This window comes from Hermetia illucens, chromosome 2, assembly GCF_905115235.1.
Source record: "Hermetia illucens chromosome 2, iHerIll2.2.curated.20191125, whole genome shotgun sequence".
NCBI classification, from domain to species: domain Eukaryota; kingdom Metazoa; phylum Arthropoda; class Insecta; order Diptera; family Stratiomyidae; genus Hermetia; species Hermetia illucens.
Genome location: NC_051850.1, coordinates 103,396,798 through 103,405,308, shown reverse-complemented (window position 1 = coordinate 103,405,308; position 8,511 = coordinate 103,396,798).

Below are 8,511 nucleotides of genomic sequence, written 5' to 3'. Positions count from 1 at the left end.
TGCGGCCAAGTAGAGGGTTGTTTTTTGAAGCTTGCAACCGCTTGGTCGATGTTTCACTTCGTCCTCAGAAGTGGATATGTGAGAACTTATATATTGCCGATGTTTCAACCAGTTTGTAGATTTATTCATTAGAGCTTCCGTTTTTCTCTCTCTAGAATGCTCTTTGAACATCCATATGATACGCACGATTGATTGAGAGCTGCAAACACAGTTCAGCTAAAGTCATCTCTCGACGAACATTTTCTATAATTCCAAAATTGATAAAGCCGAGGGTATTCCGGCTGAAAATCATAATCCTTTGTCCCGTTCAAATTATTACAAAGTCGTAGTTCAAGGTTGAAACTACTCCGGTATTCTATCGATGGGTCTAATTTTGTTCTTGATGGGAAGATTGTCGTTTGGAACGCTTACATTTTTATTCATTTTAGTCACCTTTCACAACGAATACAGTACTTAGAATGTGTTTTTAAGTTCCATCTCAAAGGACCCCTTAAATAATTGACCACTCTTTCAACCGCGCACATCCTTTTTCATCTCATGTTAGAACTGAAACATATTTAGAAGACTATTATATGTACTTACACAGACCTTTGATTCGAAACCCAGATTAACCATATTCGATGAAGAAAAATTTACACCCCCTTTGCATATATACGGCGTAGAGCAATTTCATTCACTGTATGCATGGGAGCTAGTCACCATAACCTGCGGATATATATTGTTCTTAAAGCAATCGGACTCGATGAATTAAAAAGGGGATAATCGCTAAGATTCCTAAGAAGGGCACTTGTTCTGAGTGAGACATTTGGAGGGTATCTGTGTGCTGCCTTCCGCAAAGGTAATAGCTTAAATAACCCTGGAACTCATCAAATATCCCTTGAAGGCTCCATATTAACACCCTACGCATCATTTTGGAACAGTGCGCGCAATTTAGATCTTCGCTTCTCCTACTCTTCATCGATTTTAAAAAAGCTTTCGGCAACATTTTCGATAGTGGCATGGAGGTGCAAAATGTCACGTGCTGCATCGAGTTAAAATTTCAGATTAATTTGAGATCTGAAGTGAAGTTCGCCAGGGTCGCATCTTGTCATCAATACTATTACCTTTTGTTATCGGCAGAGTATCGAAGGGGTCGATCAGTTTGTATGCTGACGGTAGCACCGGATAATATTATTATAGATACGCCTTCGCTGCCTTGTTTGAAATCTGGAAGGTCGGTTATCTCAACACCAAGATCAAGTTGAGTTTGTCTGTGGTAATATTCTTTCCGTGCTGCTCTATGGGGGTAGCACTTGGAAAATGGCCACTGCTGTTACTCAAAAGCTCCAAGCCTTCGTGAACACTGTTGTGCTACTTATTATCGAGGCACGCTGCATGATGCTATTTCGAACAAAGTATTTGATTGGAAGTCGGGTTTGTCACCCGTACGCGATGTAATCGGTAGGCAGAAATGGCAATGCATCGATCATACATTAGGGAGGGAAGACAATTCCATTGCTCTATACGCCCACTTTCCCAAGTTGGCCGAGGAGTGAGTCGCTCCAAGAACACTTGGCGCAGAATAGTGGAAGGGAAGTGCGGGTGTCTCGACAAGTTCTGGAAGGAGTTGAAACACATTTCAGCGGACCGTGTACGAGGGCTTGCAGGCGCGGTTGACGTGCAATGGTCCATCAAGGGGTGAATGGCAATCATATATGTATGTTTCTCACAAGTATTCCAGGATTCATTTAATAAGAAAATCAAATTAATTGGGAAAAACTAAGAATTGGACGCGTGGGATATACATATGCTGCACATTTTACAGCTTCGGATAAGCCGGCCTCATCATCATTTTTTCTTTAAAAAGTGAAAACTACGTAGACATTTTTTAACTTGTTAATAATGTAGTATTTTAAAATGTCACTTATTAGAGACACTGCCGCGGCAATAATATGGAAGAAGCCAGAATGCAGAACAAATTACTTCAAATGGTTTGTAATTTTATATAAATGAAGACCACCGATCGTTCTGCATGTGACTATTGAAATGCGAATTGCATACCTAATTCGGATAATTCCGAACATGAAGTGTACGGGGTCTAGCTAAACAAAGATCGCCCGTGGCACATTAGGTAGACCGAAAGCTATTGTATTTAACTGGGTATAGAAAAATTGTTTTGTTATTGCGATATTATGTCTATTGATGTATAATTGGTTGTTATTTGCGCCATCATATCTCACTCCCATTATAACCTCTTCTCCTGACTTTATCAAGCGGAATACCTAAAATGGACATTTGGCGAAAACCGACAGAATATGATGTAAATTTCTTCAAGACAGTGAGAAATGGATAGAAAGTTCTAGGTTGACTCCTGTTTTGCTATCCTGGACACTTCAAACCAATCGGCGTTACGGTCAGAGTATTATCCTATTAAAGCCTCTTAGAAGCAGGAGACAGAATTTAATAGTCATAGTGATTCAGCTACCGTAGCTTCTTCGAAATATTCTTAAAATCTTCAAGATTGCCCCCCATGGATCATAAATATTTTATTCTGTGTTACTTCAAATATATCAATTGCTTAGGATTTTAGTAAGATCATGGAATACTTAAGTAGAAGAAATCAAATAGTCCATTGTTCCAGGCACTTCAACCAACCCCAGACTCAAAACGCTGCATAAATATATGAAGTATGTAAACACGATTTTGCATACTCTAAAACCAAGCACATCTCGCTAAATGTGCGCTTTCTGTTCTAAATATAATATGATAACCAACATCGAAACTCGCTGGGTATCCACTTCATTAGTATTCACCGGGGGCGGCATAGAAGCCATTTATCACCTCACCGTACAATAACTTAATAAAATTTTTAACGATCTCTCGATCACATTGATCGGAATGTGAACCGATGTAGATCTCTGCAGAAATATCTGTTGGATAATTCCAGCAACAGCCTAGAAAAAAATTCCCAAAGATCGATTGCCTTACATGTATCTCTGCACGCTTCGCCTGATCCTATTGCTCGTGAATTTCCAAAATGTCGTCGCAGTACCGGAGTCGGCGTCGGACTTCTTTGCGATTTAGATTAGGCAATCATCTATTATCTCATCCATATCAAAATAATGTTCGATAATCGCACTACTGGGTCAAGTTTAGATGTATTTTATCGATTTCGTTTAAATTAGCAATCTCGTCGGGCTTTATTTATGCGAATCGATCGTATTAACCTACAGGTCCGGTTTTGTGTATTGAATGCTAACGAAATTGTTATTTTGATCATTTTGTCAAAACAAAATCGAGGTAAAACTAATCAAATCGCTTTTCGTCTGACCATTGAGGTTCGCTTGGAGGATGGCTTCTTGCTGAGCGGATTCCCAAAGAAGTTTTTTGGTGATTCTCATGATCACTTATCGACAGCTCAGTACCGCCGTGCACCGAGCTGTAATAACTCCTGGCCTCACCTTGTGGCGTCTAGTTGTCTGAAGTGCATGTGCAACGCGGCATGCAACCATTGCTCCCTGGGTAATGCAACCCATTCTTGACGTGGGCTTCTTACTCGTCGCGCCCATCGGTAGGTATCGCACGTTCCATCTTAAAGTGTCGTCAGGGCTTGTATTGATGAACTTCAAAAGTAAGAGACAAGGTGCCACTCAGCGCTTATGCCGCAGACAAACGCGCATGATTGAGTTATTTGCAGAAAGTTAGTATGCATGCAGTTTGGCGTCACATGTGCTGGATTTGTACTCAGGCTTTTATAAATGTAAAAGTTGTTTCACCTCTATACGTGCGAATATCATTTTCAATTGTAATTCGCCACAAACGGCCATCTAACATCATAAAATCTAATAGTACTCAAGAAATTTAGTTTATGATATGAAAGTCAATTTAACATGTTGGGTCGCTGCTCTTTCAACGCGAATTTATTTTTTATTTTATCTTGGGACCTAATACTAACAAGCGGAACTAAATGGCATCATGGTGATGCCCTGTTCGGCTTATGGAGTATTGCAACCCGGAATATTGAGACCTGAATAATTTCGCCAATCCGTAAGCGTAAAAAACCTTAACGGCATATCGAAGGCAAAAAGATTGAATATTGTCTTACTCTGACGATACAGGAATATGTATTACCCGCCTAAGTAACTTGATAAAGTTAGAGGCAACAATGTCCTGTTCCATATTGGGAATTGTTCTTAATTTTAAGATGCTGGTATGGCAGTGGACAATACGGATTTGCTCTGGTGTTCAATCTGAGTTTAGACTGATTCTCTTACCGCAATTTGCATTCATTCAGCCCTTTTTGGATTCCGTAGAAATAGATAACCCCTCTTCGTACCAAAGGATCATTTATCTCACCAGCTGTTCATTCAGGTTTTTAAACTTCTGTAGCTGTCATTGCATCATCATCAGCAGGACATTGTTGGGTTCGGTTTCCACGAACCCACAACGAGCATCTAGTCAGATCGACTATATTGCTATCAGCAATAGATATACGAGTAGCATTGTGAATATACGCAGCAAAAAGGGTATTGATTTGGCTCTTGAAATTCACCATCCTTATAAGGCCTAGCAGACTGCATAAAGACTGAGGCGAATAAATGAACGTAAGAGGAGGTGACCGCGATGCGCTTGAAATCCGCTGCAGTCGAAAGGTACGAGAAATGCCGCGTGGCGTACCTTCAACCAACGCATTGGTGAGCAAATCCGAATCTACCTAAACGGCAACGATTTCGCCATCGTATACCAATGAGCTGCAGGTGGTCGTAAACCTTTCGATGGTCTTCTAAAGGGCGTTGACATTAAGCGTCTCATCTACGATGATGATTATCTAAAGAGGTGCAAGGAACAATTCACTACGGAACTCAGTCGTGTAATATCCGGTAAAGCTCCACCTTTTGTGCGTGTTGGTCAGAGATAGCGGTGAGGAAGACGAGACGGCAACCTTGTCGGCCCGTGACACTGGGAGACGCTGCATCACATTGGTTTGCCGGCCGTGATGCAGTAGGTGAATGCTCCAAAGGCCTAATTAAGGCGACCCGACACGTGTCTGCACGGCGACTCATCTGAAGTGGGAATAGATCACGAAACCTTACCTATACTGGTACCATGGAAACCGGGATAGCCGGTAAATTCACATACTTCGGGAGAATTCCTGTTGTATGTGCATTCAGCTTGGTTATTGTACTTGGCCCTCTAGTGGGAGCTTCATGTGGGGTTGGGGTTGCATTCACGCGAACAGAAACTTTCGGGCCTCAATGTGGTGTTGCGTTTCAACACGGGTTCCGTACTCCACGGTTCGGTAGAAATTTACATAAGTCTTGCATCCACCGGTGTGAATGCTGAGCCATGCACTCAGTATAGACTGGTACCGTTGTTGCTTGTTTGAACGGGGCTCTGATTGTTTTCGCAAAATCAGTCGACGTCTTAAGAAGACCGTGGGATTAAGTTCCCGAGACAGGTACCCACGTTAAACCAGAGAGACGTAACCTCTCTCTCTCTGGTATAGAAAGTCACTGCAAAATGCGGATACGGGCTGCTCCTCCAAACGAAAACAAAATTATTTTTGGTACCAACATACTCTAACGGAGTGAAGTGGTCGGCCATGAGTGTTTCCTTGCGGAACCCTTCCATGTAGGTCCTGCAGGCTCTGCAGAGATATTACTTTCACTCCTTTGTAAATACTGACGTCAGACAATCAGATCTCAGACGAGTAGCAGAAAGAGATGATCATTATGATTCATCTTGAGCGCAACAATTCGAGAGTCAATTGCGTACTTCCTGTTATCGCGAAGCTATTATAAAATCATTCTGGAACGCATCAAGGAATCCCACGAAAGCTTGATCGACTGAAAGCAGGTTGGTTTCTCCTCTGGATAGTAGTTTACTGACTACATTTACGCCCTTCGCTTCATTGTTCAAAAATGTGCGGATCCCGCAAACTGCACTTCATCGATCTCGAAAACGTTTTCGACAATATGAAGGGGAAGTGTATCTGCGAATCCCTACGTAGACTGACATTCCGGAGAGATTATAGGTATAGATGTAAAATCTGAGAAGAGTTTGAAATTTAATGTGGAGTCCGTCGGGAATGCACTTTGCCGTCGATACGTTTTCTTTTTGTTATCTTCCTGCTACCTTGATTGAAGGACGTGGAGGGATTTAATAGAAGATGTCATCTTCGACACCAGGTTTCCCCTGTACTATTACATCCACACCATGTCTTTCTAAAAAAGGGGATGACTTTTTTGTTCCGAAATTTTGATAGCTTTCAAATTGGCAGGAAGTACCCTTTGGCAATGAGAGATGCTTCTACAAAATTGTAAATCAGTTCAGAAAAAAAAGCGCAACAAATAGGGTGAACTTAAAATTTTTGTACACACTATAAATGGAGATAGTGCGTGGAAAGTGACCGCCAATGTTACTCGGAAGATTCAAGCTTTCATCAACTCGTGTCAGCTTCGTGTCATTTTTGCCTAAAACGGTAACTAATGAAAAACTTGGTCTGACCAGATATCCGTAGACGTGTTGATAAAAAAGCGGAAATGAGTGGATAGGTCACACATTAAGAAAGGGCGATGAATTCATTGCGGGTTATGCCATATAATGGAACCTGCTACTTTAGAATGGTCGAGAGGTAACTCTCTTGTTGACTTTATTATTAACACTAACCTATTAGTGTATTAAAGGGGCATTACACCAACGATCTATTTTCTCAGCACAGGGAATTTTGATCTATTTTCCGAGCACAAGGAATTTTAACGGTTGGGAGGAGGTTCTGGATGCTAATCGACAATGGGATTCTCAGGGTGGAAAACTGAAAGTTTCTAATCAAAGATCCTTCTTGGATCAGACACTTTTCAGTCAAAATCATACTGTAAAGGTTCTCTACCTAAGTTATCAAGACCAAACTCTTCGGTGCCTCCAATGGTAATATTGACAAGACAAACAAATTGAAGTAAGGTTATGGAGAAGGCATTTAATATCCCCTTTAGGGTCTCGTACTCTCCTAAATACCGCAAAATAACCATTGAAATTTAATTAAGAACTGTCCAATTTACGGAAACTGACCTAGTGAAGTCTTGATAGCAGCTCTATTTGAGGGGTACAAATCGGTCATCAAGACTGCCCGCAAGAGATCCTAGTTGCATTATTGTCAAAACTCTGCTTGAGGGTATATAAAGCCAAAATCATGTCAGAGTATAGAATCGGTAATCACCGAGGATCAAATCAACTGGACTGTATATCCGAAGGGCATATTACTAGTCATGTTCCAGCAATAGCAAGGAAGGGTTGTGTCGTGGTTTGGCAGGATCCTGGAGATACGCGCTCGTGGTTTTCATACCGAAAGCGGGTAGGAGCACCATGAATCCGCGAAGAACTTTCGGCCAATCTTCTTGTTAAAGACTCTAGAGCCCGTCCTGGATATCCACTGAAGAAAGTTCATAGAGAGGTCGCCCTTTTCCAAACCTCAGCACGCCTACCTCAGAGGCCAATTAGCAAATACCGCTCTAGGCGATGGTAATTAGCTGCAAGCAACATACCTTAGTTGCCTCCAACTATATAGAGGGAGCATTTAACAACATTAGTACCAAAGCCACCAAAAGCCAGAATAGGATTAGAGCGATGTTTTAGGTGGTGAATGGTATAAACGTTAATAATCCAACACGATCTGGGATAGACAAAGTTTTAGGGATACTATAGGAGCGGGGTGGATATTGTTGTCGGGGATGTTTTCCTCCGTCATGAGTAAAATCATGGAGGACGCTCTGGGCTGATGATGACGAAGATACTCCAATTCCACTTTCGGCGACTAAGTGGATGAAGATTGGTACTTTCCTCCAATATAAAGTATCTTGTTGTGTTCCTGGATCTTAAATTAAATGGTAGACCAAATATAAAGCTGAAACTGAAGAAAGCCTTCTACCTCTGCAAGAGAACCTTCGTGAGGCAATGGTGTGTTCGGCCGACGACAGTTCTTTGGATGTACACAGCCGGGGTTCATTCTATTTTTATGTACAATTCTATTATGTGGTGGACATGTTGAATCACGTGTGCAGATATTACTGGAGGTCTGTAGTTCTTAGTGTGCTCCTGCATTTCCTCCCTCTAGGCCTCCATATTAAATTATGCTGCATTGTTTGATGTCGTGAGGCTGGATCTTGAACACATGAAGGGGAAACCATAAAGGACTTCCCTTGCGAATGTCCAGCTTTATCTAGAGCCAGGCTGCGGACACTAGGTAAACAATTTCTGGGGGACCTCAACTCTGTTCTGTCGGCCACGTCCCGAAGGGCTGCTGAAACTGAGGGCGAAAATTCACACAAGCAGGATAAAGCCGCCCGCCTTGGTGTTCTCTCCATGGAATAGTTCACTCCATCCCCTACAGTTTGCTGCAGAACTGCCACATCTAATCATCCAAATATCTAAAGATGCCGAGATCTCAGTCGGCGGAAAAGAGGGTGATCGATAAAATTCCGGTATCTATTTTGAATGTGATAATCCGAGAGGCACGTGTATATTTCTAAATAATCC